Below are 18,379 nucleotides of genomic sequence, written 5' to 3'. Positions count from 1 at the left end.
CAAATCCCCGTTATCAGGGTATTGTGTCGCCTTAAACAGAAACACATCGTGAAAGAATTTCCCTAACATCGGTCTCCCGTGGGCACACGTGTGCTGAACCAAGTGACTCCCGATCCCGTCGACTGGATGATTAACCTCAGCATTCCACTTTGATCTCCACAAATTTTCCTCCACCATACGAAGATGAAGACTTATTGGAATACAAATCTTTCAATATAGAATGAGCTACAGAAATAAAAATATATCGCTTCAAAAAAATAAAAACCAATGCGTAGAATACCAATGTATCTGTGTTTTCGAAATCCCGTGATGACAGCTAATCGCGAAAGGTGGCGCTTCTATTTGGCGCGCTATTCGAATTCAGAACGCAGTCGCATTCGATTCGGTAAACTCGGTACATTCGGTATAGACGTTACAGTTGGTAGAATCGGCAAGGCATGCGGCACGCGGCAACCGCACCGACCGTAATGACATCTCGAGGTTGGGACATTTCCCGACCGGCCTTCCCCAGGGAATACTAAAACCATGATCGGTTCGGATGTTCTATCTACGAAGAAGGGTTTGCAATTTTATTATATCAAATAATTAAAATAAAACATGGTAACTTTGTTGTGAGTGAGAATATTTACCTTGGAACTCTTGTCACGCTGTAAAAGACGTACGAGTAAGTCAGAAAACACCCTGACCAACATAAAATGCTCCTGCGGTTTGTAAAGACATTTCAAATTCAGACTCCTCACAAGATTAATGAAATACTGTCTCTATAAAAGGAGCTGAGCTATGACGGAACGAGTGCTGAATATAACAGCATGTATACTTGTCGACTGTTGCAATAATAAAATGATGAAATTTGATGAAGTATTGAAAGCCGCGAATCGGGGTTTAATAAGACTGCCCAAATGTAAAAAAATTAAAATGGCGCTGATCGTCAGTCAACTGTATTTTCTTTTAATTTTTAGAATAACTTAATGAGTAAAACCTAAATTTTTAATTACTGAAGACAATATTAGCGATTCCCAAACGAAAATTTGAAACAAAAAAATATACAGTCATATCTAGGACTATCTATAATAGTATTTTTTTCTTATTAGTGACTTATCTGTTTAAAATTTTCGTTAGGAATCGCAAATATTGTCAGTATGTTTCTTAAAAACGATTGAGGCACATATTTAAAAAATTTTGACTATTTTTTTTAAGTCTTTCTGTAAATTTGTTGATCCTTTCCGTTTCCGTTTCAAAATGGTGGGCGTTTAAATGTTTCAGAAAAAATATATAAAAATGTGAAATCGTTCTTCCTGCCTGAAGAAAATTTGAAAAAGGAATAACGTCACTATCTCAAGTAATGTTATTATTTAACGTCGGATAGTAAATTATATTATATTATGACATATAATACATACTTACGTCGGATACTACATTATATTATATTATGACATATAATACATACTTAAAATAAAAAAAAATAAAAAAAAATTGAAAAAAACTTTGTTTATTTATTTATTTATTTTGTTTATTGCAGAAACAAACAGTACATAATTACATAGATGACAATAGTTACAAAGTTATAAAAGTTAGTATAATAATTGGTACCAATGACATGTCGCTGACATATATACATAGGAGGTATATTATACATTTACGGTTAAGTTACATTTTTAAGTTAAGTTAATTAGTGTGCTGGGGAAGGAGAGAGGTGTGTGTGAGTGTTTGTGTGTGTGTACGTGTGCGTGTGTGTCTGTGTGTGGTTGTATGTGTTATGTAGGCGAATTTAATGTGCTAAAAAAGTTTTTCTTAAATAGAGGGAGAGAATCAAAAAATATATCGGTACTTGTGCTTGTTTGAATTGAGTTGAATGTTTGAAGGATGCGAGAAATAGGGGAATTGGCTGCAGCGTTTGTATTATTACTAGTTGTGTAAAAAAGGTTGGTGTGTCGAGTTCTTTTAGATGGGGTGTTAAAATTTATTTGGGATAGAAGTTCTGAGCAGTCTATTTCGTTGTGTATTATTTTATGGAGAAATGTCATGTCAGCTACCGTTCGCCTGGATTTCAGGGATTGGAGAGTGCAGATATAATTATTGTTGTATTTATAACCTAGGTACTTAATAAATTTATTTTGTATGCGCTCTATATTATTGACATAGTAAGTGTATTTGGGATTCCAGACAGGCGATGCATATTCCAGTGTACTTCTGACTAGTGAGGAATAAAGCATTACTAGCGTACGTGGATTTTTAAATAATTTACTCAGACGCAGTATGAAACCTAACATTTTGTAAGATCTAGCAGTGATTGAAGAAATGTGCGTATTAAATATAAGTTTACTATCTACGTAGACTCCAAGGTCCTTACATTCGGTTTTTGAGATCACGGGTTCATCGCGGAGTGAATAGGGAAAGTTAATTATATGCTTGTTTCTGGTGAAGGACATAGTGTGGCATTTTGAAACATTGAGGTCCAAATAATTAGCTGTGCAGTAGTTGCAGAGCCTATCTAAGTCACTTTGTAGCTCTCTACAGTCCGAATTAAGTACTTTAGTATTTTGGTACCTACTTACAAATCTTATGATTTTAGAGGAAATTTTGGCTTAGTTTTATTAAATAAGAGAAAACTACAAACAAATTATATTTTGACGCTCGGTCAGTATAGATAGTACAGATCTACTAGTTTTGTCCGTACCACAATTTTTTCTACTTTAGATATTAAAAGTATTGGCAACCCTGTTTTCTATGTTTTACAGCTCACCGCTATTAATCTGTCGCCACCACATTGAAATAATGTTTTACTGAAATGGAAAATGTATTTGATACCACTTCAGGCGGCAGAACACAGCTATTTGATTTTGGCAAATATTCACGTAGGTTCCCATTAGGTTTATTGCCTAAGCCTTTCCGATAAACTTTAAATCCCTTACACCAATTTTATTATTTAACAACACGTTTTCCGGATTGCAACAATAACATTTGGCTGTCATCAGTTGTTTTGTTTTGCTCTATCTAAAATTAATTTTTTACCATTCTTTTTTGTTTTCTGGCAAAAAAAAGTGTAGTGTGTTGTGCCTTGAGGTTTCTTCTCCCTCCTGATCTTCCAGGAGTCACTTTTCGCTGCTGATTTCCAGATATTTATAAACTTTTTTACTTCTGTCATTTTTCATACTATTATTGTAGTTGTTTACTGTTGTGAATAATGGAGGAAGATTTCCCTCCTGGACCCCCTACAAAGCCCCCAGATCCCTCTCCAGACCCCCCAGACGGGGAAAATGTAGAAATTTCTGACAGTGATTCTGTCATATTGACTTCTACCAAAAAAAGGAAATTTACTCCTTCTTCCCCAATAAAACTTGACTCGCCTTCGACTTCACTGTCCCCACCAGCACTTTCTCAACTTCCTCCAACAAACTTTTATTCTCCTCATTCCCGTGGCCCATTCATAGTATACGCCCAAAAAACTGAGCAAGGAAAAACCATCCACCCTCTTGAATTTGGCAAATTCCTATCAAATAGCAAGAATCTTTCAATCAAACCGGGAGGTGTAAAAGCCGAGGGTCGCTTCCGAATCTCCGTCGAATTCCTCTCAGGGCCAGCTGCCAACAGTTTCATCAAAAATATCTTCATTTCATCTAATTCAAAGTTCAAGGCATATATCCCTACTTTTAATGTCACTCGCATGGGCCTGGTCAGAGGTATCTCGACCGATCTGTCCATCGAAGAAATTCTGTCTTCACTTTCAACCCCCCAACACATTGGCAATCCCATAAAAGCCAGGAGGCTAAATTACAAGGACTCCTCTGAGGGTATAATTACCTGGAAGCCCTCCCAATCTGTTGTTATCACCTTTGAAGGTCAATCTCTTCCCTCCCATATATATTTATTCTTCAACTCATTACCAGTTGAAATGTATACATATCCCACCACTCAATGTTTCAATTGCTGCCGTTTTGGTCATACCAAAGCTGCATGCAGATCTCAACCCAGATGTTTTAAATGTGGAGAAAACCACGCAGCTGACCAATGTCCTTCTTCCTCCTCACCTAAATGTTTTAACTGCTCAGGCTCACATACAGCTATCAACACATCTTGCCCAGAACAATCTCGCCAAAAAAATATTAAAATTTCAATGGCCTCTCAGAACTTGTCTTTTCTGCAGGCTTCTAAATTATTCCCGCCTGTCAAAAAATCATTTGCTGAGGCTTTATCCAGCAACTCCTCATCCAACCCTCTTCCCTCCACTGCAACAACTTCTTCTCGTTCAACTAAATTCACATACAAAAACGCTATCTCTAAACCGGCTCCTGGATACGATCAGCAACAACACAACTCACTGCTCTTAAATCCCAATGGTTCACCTCTTTCAAATGCCACAAATGGGTGTGCAAATAATTATAATCCGTCCTCAATGAACTCTCTTAAACTTTCTGAAAAACTCTCCCAAGACAATTCTTCATTTATCCAAACTCTTATTATGCTTCTAATTGACCTTATTTCTTCTCAAAGTAATCTACCGTCCAACGCTGCTACTATTATTTCCACATTAAAATCATTTATTCAAAATGGCTCTTCAGGATGTCAGAATACTTCAGTGGAATAGCCGAAGTGCTATTTCTAACAAATCTGATCTCCTTAACCTATTAAATTCCAACTTTATTTCTTTGGCTGCTATCTCGGAGACTTGGTTTACTCCATCCACCCACTTTAATGTGGGAGGGTATTCCTGTCTCCGCGACGATCGCCCGGAAGGTTTGGGTGGCGGTGCTGCCCTTTTTATTAAAAAATCCATATCATTTTCCCCAATAAATAATATCAAACCCCCCAATGCTGACTTCCAAATGGTTGCAGCTAAAATAAAGGACACATCCTTTATTTCAGTCTATCTTCCCCCAACAGCCCACTTCAATAAACAAACTTGGTTGCAAATTGTAAGTCAACTAAGCCCTCCTTTCTTTATATTAGGCGATTTTAATGCCCATTCCCCCGTCTGGGGTTCTGCTTTCTCCGACCGAGATGGTCGAAGTGTGATGGATTTCCTAGATCAATCCAACCTTTTCCTTTTGAATGACGGATCTCCTACTAGGATCTCACGCCCCAGCACAAACCCCAGTGCAGTGGATCTCTCGATATGTTCTACTAGTCTGGCTTCTCTCTCCTCGTGGGTGGTGTCCCCCGACCCTTGCTCCAGTGATCATTTCCCGATCATCATTACTTATCAAACTTCTTTCCAATCGGACAAGTCTCATATTTCGACAAAGATTAAAACGAAACACACCAAATGGGATGAATTTAACTCTCATATGGACAAGTTCCTACTAAATTCACCCGCCACCGATATATTTTCCGTCAAAGATGATTATAATAACTTCAAATCAATGCTCATAACTGCAATAAATAAATCAAATCCTCCCCCTAAAACTAAATCTCTCAAAAAACTCCCTCCAACTCCCTGGTGGGAAGAGGAATGTTCCAAAGTAGTAAGAATTCGGAAAGCTAAATCTCTTTCCTATCGTTACAATATGACTATGGAGAACTATCTTATATACAAAAACGCTGAATCCAATGCCAAAAGGGTATTGAGGTCAAAAAAAAGATCCGGATGGTACAACTTTTGCAGTTCAGTATCTCCGAACACTCCAATTTCGGAAGTTTGGTCTATGATCCGAAGATTTCGATCCTCCTTCAGTTCACCATCTCCTCGAGCGTCCCATTCTAAATGGATAGATGAATTCTTGGACAAAATTGCCCCCCCTTCTGTTCCTAACTTAGATGAAATAACGCCCATCTATAATACTCCCATGTCTAATCATTGGCTAGACTCTCCATTCACCTTAATTGAGCTAAAAAATTGTTTATCAACAGTCAAGGACTCATCTCCAGGCAGAGATGGTATACCTTACAGCATAATCAAAAATAGTAATGATAATGTTCTAAACCACTTCTTAAGCATCTTAAATAAAATCTTCCAGACTGGTATAATGCCTGATGACTGGAGTTCTCAAATAATCATCCCTATTTTAAAAACAAACAAATCTCCAAATTTTGGATCCAACTACAGGCCAATCGCTCTTTCATCCACCCTCAGTAAACTTTATGAAAAATTAATTAAAAACCGATTAGAATTTTTTGTCGAGAGTAAACAGCTTCCCTCTCCATCTCAATTTGGATTTAGGAAAAAAAAATCCACTCAGGATAACCTTGCCATCATCAGCACTGATATTAATTTATCAATTTCTAAACAGGAAGTTTGTCTTGCCGTCTTTATAGATATAGAAGGCGCCTTTGACAATGTTTCCATCCCAATCCTGAAAAAAAAACTTCTAGGCCTTGGCCTTCCCCCCATGTTTGTCCAATCAATTATTAATCTATTTCTAGATAGAAAAATTTTCATTGAACTTCCAGATATTTCTCCTCAAAGTAGGTCTATTTGGAAGGGTTTACCACAAGGCGATGTATTGTCCCCCTTACTGTATAATATATACACATATGATATGCATGTCACTATTCCCCCACAAATAAAAATTATCGAGTTTGCAGATGACATAGCTTTCTTCTTATCATCCAAAATCATCCCTCTTGCCGTCAAATATCTTAACGAAGCCATGAATGCCCTTTGCACATGGCTCACGTTACATGGTCTTGAACTTTCAATCCAAAAGACTCAGTGTGTCACCTTCTCAAACCGCCATAAAAACCCCCCCGTTCAAATTTTATTTAAAAATTCTCCAATCTCCAACGCTTCTGAAGTAAAATTTTTGGGAGTAACATTTGATAGGAAACTTAAATGGTCTTCCCATATTAATAATTTAGTTACTAAATGCGAAAAAAATTTAAATATCATCAGATCATTATCTGGCGTTTGGTGGGGAGCTCACCCTACTTGCATTAAGTTGCTTTACAATGCACTTATTCGAAGCCATCTCGACTATGCCTGCCCACTTTTTAGTACTGCCTCAAAAAATGTACTTAATAAATTAGACAAAATTCAATCTAAATCTTTGCGAATAATAACTGGAGCGATGCAATCGTCACCCATCAATTCCCTTCAAGTAGAATGTTCTGATCCTCCACTTTATTTAAGGCGTCAACTATTTGCTGACAAATTTGTTCTTAAATGTTTAAATTCTAAATGTCATCAGGTTATCCCCAGCCTCTCGTTGTTCATTGACTCAAACCATTCATCTACAATCAGAGCTTCAACTAAACCTATTCCTGACATCTGTAAAAATTTTAAGTCTCTCTCAGAGCTCCACATCATCCAAAATGATCTACTTCCCTTATACAAACTAAAATATAGTCACGTCACCCTATCCCCGACAATATTAGAAGGGATCGGAATCTTTAAAAGTCATTCCAATCTCCCGGCCCGAACTGTCAATAATATGTTCAATGACATTATTTTATCTAAATGGCCCAACTTTTCTCTTTTATTTACTGATGGATCCAAATCTCCCGACTCTCCTAACTGTGGTATAGGTATTAACGTTTACCACAATAATTCTAATGATAGAATATTTCATTCAATTTCAAATCAATTTTCAATATTTTCAGCTGAGTGCATTGCAATAATAGAATCTCTCAAATATATAATCAAAAATAATTTTGAACATTCCCTCGTTCTCTCTGACTCTCTCAGTTCCCTCCAAAAACTTAAATCCAGTCCTCTTCTTCATCCTGATGATCATTTTGTATGCCTTATTCGAGAGATGATAGCATCCATTCAAAGCTCTGGTAAATCTGTAACTCTGATTTGGATTCCTGGACATGTTGGTATCATGGGTAATGATATTGCGGATGCCTTGGCAAAACAAGGAGCGTCCAACCCTGTTGTTACCCTCGTAAACCACATTCCCTTATCTGACATTTTTTCCATCATCAAAGAAAGATCCCGCAATGTTTGGTCAGAGTATTGGCACATTGCTAGTCAATCCAAGGGAGCCTGCTATGCCTCAATACAAAGGACTATACCATCAAAACCGTGGTTTCAGCAATTCCCTCATTTTTCCAAAAAAGAAATTTCTTCACTCATTCGAATGAGGATCGGTCATTGTTCCGTTCCTTCCCATCTTTTTAAAATTCACGTCCTTGAATCCCCAGATTGTACATTCTGTGGTCTAGAAGTGGGAACTTTAGATCACATATTTTTTGGTTGTCCCTCTCTAAACAAATATCCTCTCTTCTATCAAGCCTTAAATAAAATTGCCTCCCCTCCATTCAACATTTCATCTCTTTTAAGTCTGAACTCGACTCCAATTTTCATTATAATTTTGAAATTTGCCTATTTAAATAAAATTAATATTTAAATTCACCTTTCAATACACCTTTCTCAATAATTTTAAATGATGGCCAAGAACACCCTTGAAGGGTGAAAGCCAGAAATAATGGAAAAAAAAAAAACACGTTTTCCACCTGTTCAAGTCGATAAAATAAAATAAAACGAAACGAGCAATCATTAGACCTAAACTATAAATTGACTTATTTCAAACTTGATAGCGTTATTTCGCGTAAAATCTCTTTTTCATCCTTTCAAAAGAGATTCAATTACAAACATTCCTAGGTTACTAGAATTTTTAATCGCGATAAATTAAAAGTTTTATTAATAAAACATCAATTTTTGTATCGTGTTGATATAAAGAATTTTTGTTGTACTCCAAAAGTATTAAAATTTTCATGAACACGTGTTTCGACTTCAAGATAATAAACATATTCGTAATATACTAAAATTTTTTCAGGAAACCTGTCTGAAACATTTGTAAGGCCTGCAATCCCGTTTTTAACCGGAATTACCAATAATTTTAAGAGATTTTTGAAAATATCCTGGCAATTTTTAATTCCTTCTGTTGCCATCATTGTAAGCGGAAAATTATTTGTGCAATAATGGAGGAGTTTTCTAACAAAGGATTTTTAATCCAATGATATATCCATTTGTCTACTAAGAGTCGAGGTTATCTATCAATTTTCTACGCCGCAGGCAATATGTAAAGTATATTTTGCTTAATACCATAAAACCCAAGAATGGCAGCGCAGTAAAACAAAAATAAAACATGTTTATTTTGGTTTTTCAGAATGATCTGCTTACGTTAGATCTCTTTAACAAACGCGTTGATCGCGCTCGTTCTCCGTACTAACTAACCAAAACAAAAACATCTACAAAACAAATCATGGTCATTATAATACAACATTACAGACCTAATTGCTTGTAAATATAGTTCAGACATTCAGCATGTACTGCTAAACATCTTGAAAACTCACAGTCGGTTTCAAAGAATATGTCGAATTTGTCATTTAAATAGCGAGTCGCTCTTCACAAAAAGATGAATTCAGAGACAAATTTGAACGACTCACTCGACAATATTGAATTCAGATACAGATTTGAACCACTCACTCGACAATATTGAATTCAGATACAGATTTGAACCACTCACTCGACAATATTGAATTCAGATACAGATTCGAACGACTCACTCGACAATATTGAATTCAGACACAGATTTGAACGACTCACTCGACAATATTGAATTCAGATACAGATTTGAACGACTCACTAGACAATATTGAATTCAGATACAGATTTGAACCACTTACTCGACAATATTGAATTCAGATACAGATTCGAACGACTCACTCGACAATATTGAATTCAGACACAGATTTGAACGACTCACTCGACAATATTGAATTCAGATACATATTTGAACGACTCACTAGACAATATTGAATTCAGATACAGATTTGAATGACTCACTCGACAATATTGAATTCAGACACAGATTTGAACGACTCACTCGACAATATTGAATTCAGATACAGATTTGAACGACTCACTAGACAATATTGAATTCAGACACAGATTTGAACGACTCACTCGACAATATTGAATTCAGATACATATTTGAACGACTCACTAGACAATATTGAATTCAGATACAGATTTGAACGACTCACTCGACAATATTGAATTCAGACACAGATTTGAACGACTCACTCGACAATATTGAATTCAGACACAGATTTGAACGACTCACTCGACAATATTGAATTCAGATACATATTTGAACGACTCACTAGACAATATTGAATTCAGATACAGATTTGAACGACTCACTCGACAATATTGAATTCAGACACAGATTTCAACGACTCACTCGACAATATTGAATTCAGATACAGATTTGAACGGCTCACTCGACAATTTTGTGGCCTAAATAGGTTGATTATAACGTGCCAAAATCTCACCGTTAAAAATATAATATATGTTAAATATGTGCTATTACATACTATACTATAAGTCATTTGTTGCTAAATTCATTCAAATAACAATAATAACAGAAAGTACAGGTACCTACTTTAGGCAACATCCCGATTGGTCGATGCTCTCAGTACCGCCCTGGTGGAGTACCACTATTCGAAATTTAAGCGTTGCTTGAAACAGCTTTAGCCGTGTTTGGTGAACAGATCCGAATAAAGAACTTCCCAATCATCTTCCCCTCCCCATGCTCTTCAAACTCACAAAATAATTGAGGAGGCTCCGGGTAGCAGGGAGCAATTTTAACTATTACGTGTTTATGTTTAAAAAAGCAATATTCAAATAAAACCCTAATACAGTACAACTAAGTGCAGTGTACAAAACAATATTCAAAATTATCGGGAAACAAATAGGGAATTAACGGTAATATTTCGCAATTTACCGGTGGTGCAATTTCTATTTGGTGCAAATTAACAATTTAATTCGCTCGAGAGATACTTATACTGAATATCGGGACACTATTTTCCGACAATTCCACGGAGTTTCGTATCGAACCGTTTTGCTACCGTAACTTCCAAAGGATAGAGAAATAAACGAATTAATATTTCATATTTATAATGACAGTGAACAGCAAACATTAAATTTTGTATAAATGTACCAAACCTTGGCTTAAATACACTGTAATAGATATATATTTTCTAGTCTTAAAAAATAGTATTCTACTTTTCATTATTGATTAAGTTTAGCGCTTGATTTGAAAACCTGCAAATCTATCTCAATTTTAAACCAGATAAGTAATGCCATTCCTTCAAGCTGTTGTTTTTGTTTTTGATTACACCAATTACACAATATTTGGGTTTAAACTTTTATAAAACTAATTTCTAAAACGTTAGTACAATATTTTTACGTTTTGTTTGAAACTTTAATTCTGTGTGTCATTTTTTGTAACAATATTTTATGTCTTTAATATATCCTCCAAAAATAAAATGAACATCTTAATCAAATGTTTGAGTCATAGAATTGTGATAGTAATAATAATGTTTGTTTATATCAGCTGAACAGAGCAGTGAGGTCATATAAAAGCATTTGTCATAATAAATTAGATGAAATAAAATGAAAATGTACTACGGTTTGCTTGAGGGTAATACTCCATCTATTGGGTGGGGTAGCGCCCTGCCACTGGGCGACGGCCTGGACAAGAGTGTTTTCCGATCTACGGTAGACTCGTCCCGGCTACTCTGAGGCACATCAAGGCACAATAAATACCATAATAATATATACGCACAGGCTTTGTTGTTGTGGATTTTTTTAGTTACATATTACCCTGTATATTATTTTATAACTGTTCCAATGACATATTTTATCAACATTCAAAAAAATAATTGTAACCCCTTTTTTATTATTTTTATTTCTTGGTAGACCAATCCTAATAAGTAACAACACTCATTTTAGGACCGGAAGGACTTAAAAAACATAGGTGGGAGTTAATAAGTACCATTTTACAAAGGTATTTTGATATCAAAATTATAAGTTTCACATACAAAACAGTAAAAAAGTAGAAAAATGGAGGTTAAGGCGAAGCTTAATGCTAAATCACTATTTTGATTAATCTTTATAACGAATTGGTGTACATTATGAATGCCAAAAAAATGCTTTAGATAAATTGAAGGTTTTCCCATGGTTTTGCTCGAGTACAATACAAATAAAAAAAGAAATTACTCAATAAAAAAATATAATTTTAAAGTATTAAAATTATTTTTTTTCAATATAAATGTATGAACGCGTAAAGGAAACTACGTTTTAAAATACATTTTAATAGCTAAGATTTTATCTGTGACAGTTGATTATTTTTTTTTTGCTTTCTTATAAAATTATTTACAAAATAAATAAAAACCAGTTTTGTGCTTGAAATCGAACGTTTCTAGATTCTGTTTGTCAAGCGATTTTAATGTCTATTACCTACAATATAAGGTATACCAATAATATACACATTTTCGGCTTATAGCTTCCTCTTAAGTACCTACCTTAGGTTATCTTATTAAATATTTTTTCTTCAAATTCATCCGATTTGAATAATTTATCAAAAACAACAAAAAACGGTATTCTAGTAAAGGGACCGATCACTACCACAACTTGTATTAGCTGTCACTATAAAAATCAAAGTAACATGAAAATGAAATAAAGCATGTGACAGCATTTGAAGTAGATATCGAACAGAGGTTGTGCTGCGCTGGAGAAAGTGGTAAAGTTATCCTTTAAAGGTCGGTGAGTTCCGGTTCCGGTTCCAGAAAAGCGGCGGCATTTCGGCCGGAACACATCGGGCCCGCGGGACACATTAAACCTACCTTCTACATACATTTTCACCTTCACCACTTTGCGTGCGAAGACTTCGGGAAAGTATTTTACGGAGATTATTTTGAGTTTTACCTACTCGATCTAACATAATCTTTTGAAAGGTTAATCGATCTGAATCTGGCTACGTTTCTAAATCTTTCTATACAGATTTGACAACTAAACAATGGTAAAGCCATTTCAAGCCATATAACATTAAATTATGAATGAAATTCTTTCATCAGGGCACTGCTGAAGATCCAATTTAGGCTAAAGTAAAAAGAGATAAGCCGCCATACCTCAGTGGTCAGAGATGTCGACCAGAAATCGAAAGGACACGGGTTTAAGTCCCGTTGGCGTCATGTATCTTTTATCAGGAGATTTTTCAATGTGGATGAGTGTTTCAGGCTAATAGTTATTGCTTATAAAAATTGCTACCCTTTGTGCTATGCATAAAAAATCTTGTCTTAAACATTAGTTTAACAAAAAAATAATAGCTAAAGTAAAACTTTTATTTTGACAATATTAAAAAATATATATTTTAGATAATTTTAAACAAGTTAAATAATATATTTTGTGTCCAAATACCAAATTTTACAAATCGAAGTGTATAATTCTTGATTTATTTTTACAGAAAAATTAAGATATGATCATCAGAGAGCTTAAAAGCTTAAAAAAATAACTGTGAATTATGGTTAAATTACCCATAAATCACTTAAATCATAAAAAGAAACAATTTTCACATAAACGAAACTAGGATTTTATGTTTTTTTTAATATTCACTAATATTATTGTTACATTAAAAAAAATTAAATAACATATAATAAGTTCTGCTATATAAATCTTACTATGCGTAACAGCTATTTCGCCTTCTGAAGTCATTATCATACTATTTAAATTATATACATAAAAATAAATTATCCGGGATCTTTGAAAATAACAAAGTATTTCGATATTTTAATTTTATTATGAAATATGTAAAAAAAAATAGAAATAAATTGAAGGTAAATATTTTGCTAAATATACCGTATCCAAGTTTTTTAAAAGAAACTATACCGTCCAATGTTTTGTGGGTCAATTGCATCAACTTACCTATTAATCATTACCAGTAATCACTCAATAGAACCAAAATTTCATAACAAATCTTGCAAAACGTTTTTATTCATAAAACCGCACAAAAATTACAAAGAAAATTTAAATTTCTCCAGTGGTGTAAATAAAACGATAAAAAACATTGATTTTTTCTGTCCTTTTGTCGATTCCTGTGTTACTTTTTTTAAAACGAAGCTACCATTTAAAAATTCTAAAAGTCCGCAACCGTCCCATGTTACACGGCAGAACATTAATGTTACGTTTAAGTGTTCTTATCCAACGCAGTTTGTTCTCATTCTTGTGGTGTGCCAAAATTCTCAAAGAGGAACATATAAAAGGAAAAGCAAATTCAAACACGATCCTATTACACATAGGCCAAAAATATAGTTAGTTGATACTATTAAAGATCTATAATAATTGTATATTAATATGCGTGATTTTCTCAAAAGCCTTCATCGCCGTCTTGAAGAATTCGATAGATTCGTTAAGTAGAAAGTAATGTCAGAACCCGCGGAAAGGTTTCAACCGTTTCAGCCACTTTAGTAATGTTTCTCGTTGCGATAAAAATAAGGCGCACGTCGAACAAATCGTATTTATTTTCGGCTGTTTCAACTTTCAATAAAACGTCAAAAGCTTTCAGAGGAAATGTATTGGAGTTAGAGGCGATAATATCGGAAATGACCGCTGACATTGCTCCCACAGACCGGCTTCCGATCTAGTGGGAATAATCATTTCCTTAAGGGCTTCCATCTTACAATATTGAAGTAGTTTTCATTACTTTAGCATAGATTCGATTTTTTATTATTATCAGTTCGGAAAGAAGGAGGAATCGCAAAACGACTGATGTACTTAAAGCCAAATAATCTGAAAATAAAAAGCCTAGTTTCTCCCGCAAAAAATGATTTACAAAATACGCATTTTGTAAAAGATGCAAAATATTAGTTTTAACAGAGATTATTCGACACTATGGAAATACCTGCTGCATATATAAGTGTTCTGTTTTTTTGTAATGAATAAAATAAACAAATGTTGAATAAATTGAATAAAATAATAATTTTATTCAACAACATTATAAAGTCGACAATGTGGTACTTGCATGTAAGAATAACACTGTTGTTTGCTATTTAAACCACTTAAACTACCATAAATATACGTACATTCAACAGACAACAACAAGGGACCAACTAAGATCTCGTACTCTGACAAATGAGTCTCTTGTGGCCAGAGAAAAAAAACCAATCCAACAAACTTTAAATCTCTTGAAAAAGTGAATCCCGAGTCTTTTACAGTATAATTCCATTAAAAACTAAATTACAGTAGCTCTTTATTAACAATTCCATTAGAAGTTCCGCCACAACTTCAACAAAAAGCTCGTAGTGAAAGCTCCCAATGCGGCCGGCTGAATCCAACGCATTATTCACCACTAGAAGCTTTCGGGAGGAATTTCTGTCAACGAAAAGCCCAGATTGGAAGCTCGGAGGCTTTATCGCAGAATACTGGGATGCCCGTCGCCCATGTGCCTTTAATATATACATCCTGTATCCTGTATGGCCGCGAGGCCTAGGGTTTCCTGTATCTCGGCGAACGTTTTTTTTTACCATCCGCACCCCTAAAGTAAAACGTTATTGTGGCTGTAAAATTAAATAAAGCACAACATGAAAGCGAACTGAATCTTGCCTTTGGGGCAACTTTTAAAAGGGTTCTAATAAATAGTAAGAATGACCAATAATTTTTCATGGCCTTTGATATGAAGTTAGCCAAAGCGTGGGTGGATGGAACGGATCGAGTGGGATTAAGTATTCAGAAAACTTAATTAACTCACAAGAAAATACATAAAATGTACAAAATTGTAGAAAAATAAACAAAAGTGACAGCATAATACTGAATTCATTTATGTAATGAAGCTCGGTAAACAAAAGCCTTTTTATTGAACATTCTTCAAATTGGTCTCCCAAAGCTCGTTTATTGTGCTCTTGCTTTTGAACATTTAATTATATCATATCTCCCTGGTCAACTTCCACAAATTAACATTTTCTGTTAGAACATAGATTTTTTTTATAACATTTTATTTTTTAGATTCTTTTCACAAGAGTGATCCCAACCATCTGGAGCCAGTGAGATTATGGCTTCCCCATTTGGGGTATTTCTGAAGGGAGTGGGGAGGTGAAGAATATAGGGAAGAGGAAGGTAGGGGAGTACCTGGCTATTAATATCAGGTCCTCAAACATGGTTAAAGCCATTCAAGCAACGTTTCAATTCTGAATGATGGCGTTACACTAGGGCGATACTGAGAGTGTCTTCCACTCTGGAACGCGCCGCAAGTATACCATTATTTTTGAAGTGAAACTTCTTTACGCGCGTCATGCAATTTCGAGGAGTAAAACCAACTCATGACCGAAACGAAAATGCGGGACCGATTAAAGTTCATTTGATGTAGTAAAAGTTTTGAAGTAAAATATAAATGCTTCTTAGCTCATCTCGACAACTGGCGTTGGTGGTGTAATGGTCAGCATAGTTGCTTTCGAAGCAGTTGATCCGAGTTCGATTCTCGGCCATGGAATATTATTTTTTTGTTTTTAAGGAATTTTTTTTTTTTAATGGTTGACCATAATATCAATCCACTAAGTAATATTTTAGGCCTGTAGCATAATTGAAAAGTTAAAGAATGATATAAAATTTTTTATGATGTTAACGATAAAAAAATGAAAAAAAACATAAAATTAAAATAAAAAATGGGCCAACGGCACGCGGTGTTCCCAAGCGGTCACCCATCCAAGTACTGACCGCGCCCAATGTTGCTTAACTTCGGTGATCGGACGAGAACCGGTGTGTTCAAAATGGTATGGTCGTTGGCAAAAGTTAAACAATATTAATTTCTATTCTACCTGCCAATAAATATATGAAAATTAGTATAAAAAAGCCCTAATAATATTGAAAAAATTAGCAAGGTGTGTGCGAGGTTGATAAAAATAATCATTACATACGCGCTTGAAAAAGATCGTAATTACATTAATAAGTTTGTAGGAATTTTTTTTTTCAATGGTTGACCATAATATCAATCCACTAAGTAATATTTTAGGCCTGTAGCATACTTGAAAAGTTAAAGAATTTTATGATATTATTAATTATAGTAATGATAAAAAAATAAAAAAAACATGAAATTAAAATAAAAAATAGGCCAACGGCACGCGGTGTTCCCAAGCGGTCACCCATCCAAGTACTGACCGCGCCCAATGTTGCTTAACTTCGGTGATCGGACGAGAACCGGTGTGTTCAACATGGTATGGTCGTTGGCAAACGCTAAACAATATTAATTTCTACTCTACCTGCCAATAAATATATGAAAATTAGTATAAAAAAGCCCTAATAATACTGAAAACATTAGCAAGGTGTAAATATTATATACCTAGTTTAACTCACTCTCCTAACTCATCTTCGCTGTCTACAGGCAGAGCGCACGACTGTGGTCGTGAAGAACCGAGGTTCGATCCCCGCTTTAACTAATTTTTTTTTTCTTTTTTTATAACTTTTAATTTTTTTTATCACATGCTACTTATAAATATGTCAATAGACAGAAAAAAAGAGAGAATGAAATGAAAAGAGAGAGAGAGAAGAATACTAGAAGTTTCACTTCTGTCTTGCGTAGGCTTGACACACCCATTTTTTTTTTAAATGAATTAATTATGAAATAACACAATTTCATCAAATAAAACTGACTTTCGAATTTGAACCCGCGACCTTCGGATTGCTAGTCGATAGCCTTACCCCTTGTCCACGGAGGTTGTCAAATAAAATATTTTATTATCTTCTAAAAAAGACAAAGTTTGAACAAAATTTCATGCATCTTAGATTTGTAATAGCTAAGTACTTACATTATATTTATTTATTTATAAAACGCATTTTCATTAAAATGCAGTTGTTTCAAAAAGTATGCAGGCGTTTCGTGATAGCTGTTAGAAATTTGCCGGATAAAGCTGTAGGCACATATTACCCACCGTAAAACGAAATTGGCCTAACCGTGTTCCTCTGTGCAATGCATTGCATTACCGTCATCAATAGGGATGGAATAATTTTACAATAGATTCAATTTCAAAGATATTCAATACAGTTTCGGATATCTAATCCAAAACCACATCGCTGTACTATGATTATTGTCTTTTATTCATTATTTTAATGCCTCTTTATGATGATTATTTACTAGTTATGTTTCAAAATTCTCTATTATAAGAGGGTATTTCACCACCTCAAAGTTAACTATTGATGTATCTGTTAATTCTGGTTCCATAATAACTCAACACAGTGGCAATCCAACACACTTTCAAAAAGTGATATAAAGTCATTAGAAACGATGAAAAAAATTTTTTTTTAACCTAACCTAACCCAACCTACTTAACCCAGTTAATAAAATTTTTGTTTCATCACTTTCCATGACTTTATGTAATTTTTTAAACATGTGGTGAATTATCGTTGTGATGATTTATCCGGTCATCGTTAATTCTTTACGGGTAGGTAGGAAAATGCACAATGTTTATAGTGACAACTTATTAGACTGTAAGCTTTTATGTTCTATGAAAAATACATACACGTGAATTTCCTAGTTTTAAAAGATTACATTTTAAGGATTTTTGACACTAGAAACATAATAAATTTTCCTTATTACCCATTTGGATAATATAAGAATTTTTGTCACTATAAACTTAATATATTTTTCTTATTAGCCATATA

General features: G+C 34.5%; 2 non-coding genes across 2 annotated transcripts; both read right to left on the bottom strand.

The window, feature by feature from the left end:
* Positions 1–16,389: 16,389 nt before the first annotated feature.
* Positions 16,390–16,508, bottom strand: LOC149417331 (5S ribosomal RNA). The gene has a single exon (XR_016303367.1). It is a non-coding gene; the product is annotated as a 5S ribosomal RNA (ribosomal RNA).
* Positions 16,509–16,830: 322 nt separating this feature from the next.
* LOC149417330 (5S ribosomal RNA) lies at positions 16,831–16,949 on the bottom strand. The gene has a single exon (XR_016303351.1). It is a non-coding gene; the product is annotated as a 5S ribosomal RNA (ribosomal RNA).
* Positions 16,950–18,379: the final 1,430 nt, after the last annotated feature.

Source organism: Hesperophylax consimilis, chromosome 15 (genome assembly GCF_061612785.1).
Source record: "Hesperophylax consimilis isolate HC1 chromosome 15, BYU_Hcon_1.0, whole genome shotgun sequence".
NCBI classification, from domain to species: domain Eukaryota; kingdom Metazoa; phylum Arthropoda; class Insecta; order Trichoptera; family Limnephilidae; genus Hesperophylax; species Hesperophylax consimilis.
Note: the sequence above shows the minus strand (reverse complement) of the source record. Positions and strands in the feature narration are given on the sequence as shown.